Raw genomic sequence first — 705 nt, 5'->3', positions numbered from 1 at the left:
TGCTGCGCCTCGGGATGCCGGCCGCGCCCTGGATCTGGCTCCCTGCGCGGGATGGCAGAGAGATTCCAGGCTTGAGGAAAGATGCCTTCAGCCCTCACAGAGCTCATTGACAGCCCCATGTGTCACCAATCACCCAGGGAACCGTGACCAGGGCGAGTTCCCTCCCCATACTCCCAACCCAAACACTGCACATCCCCCAGTCCCAAGCAGAGCCAGCACGGGGCGAGGGAGGGCAGGGCGGAAGGACTGGGAGACAAGTGACAACAGTGGGGTCACATGTCACACGATGGGGACACGTGTCCCAAACACAGGTGAGGCTGCTGAAGGTGCCCCCCCAAGCCCCAGCCCAGACATCCCTCGCTGCCGCATCCCGGGCTCCGAGGGGGATGTGACAAGGACACCCAGCCCCTGTCCCCAGCCAGGCTGGGCCCTCCCTGCTCCTGGTGCAGCCCCAGCCCCTCCTCGCGCCCAGCACAGCCCCGATCCCCGCTTCCCATACTTCTCGGAATCCTCAATTTTCCCTCTACCGCACGCCTCGTGTCCTCGATCCCCTCTTCCCGTACCCCCAAGAAGCCCCGCTCCTCTTGTCCGTACCCCCGCTCCTCCTGTCCGTACCGCCGATCCCCTGTCCCGTACCCCGATCCCCTGTCCCGTACCCTCCATCCCCTGTCCGTGCCCTATCCCCTGTCCGTACCCCGGTTCCCT

At 65.5% G+C, this 705-nt stretch overlaps 1 protein-coding gene across 1 annotated transcript in view; it reads left to right on the top strand.

Annotated features, from left to right (window-relative positions):
• Positions 1–705, top strand: part of LOC103615528 (tuberin) — a 24,323-nt gene that overhangs the window by 13,677 nt on the left and 9,941 nt on the right. The window lies entirely within an intron of this gene.

This window comes from Corvus brachyrhynchos, unplaced genomic scaffold (assembly GCF_000691975.1).
Source record: "Corvus brachyrhynchos isolate BGI_N302 unplaced genomic scaffold, ASM69197v1 scaffold5, whole genome shotgun sequence".
Classification (NCBI taxonomy): Eukaryota; Metazoa; Chordata; class Aves; order Passeriformes; family Corvidae; genus Corvus; species Corvus brachyrhynchos.
This window is presented reverse-complemented; position numbering and strand designations above follow the sequence as displayed.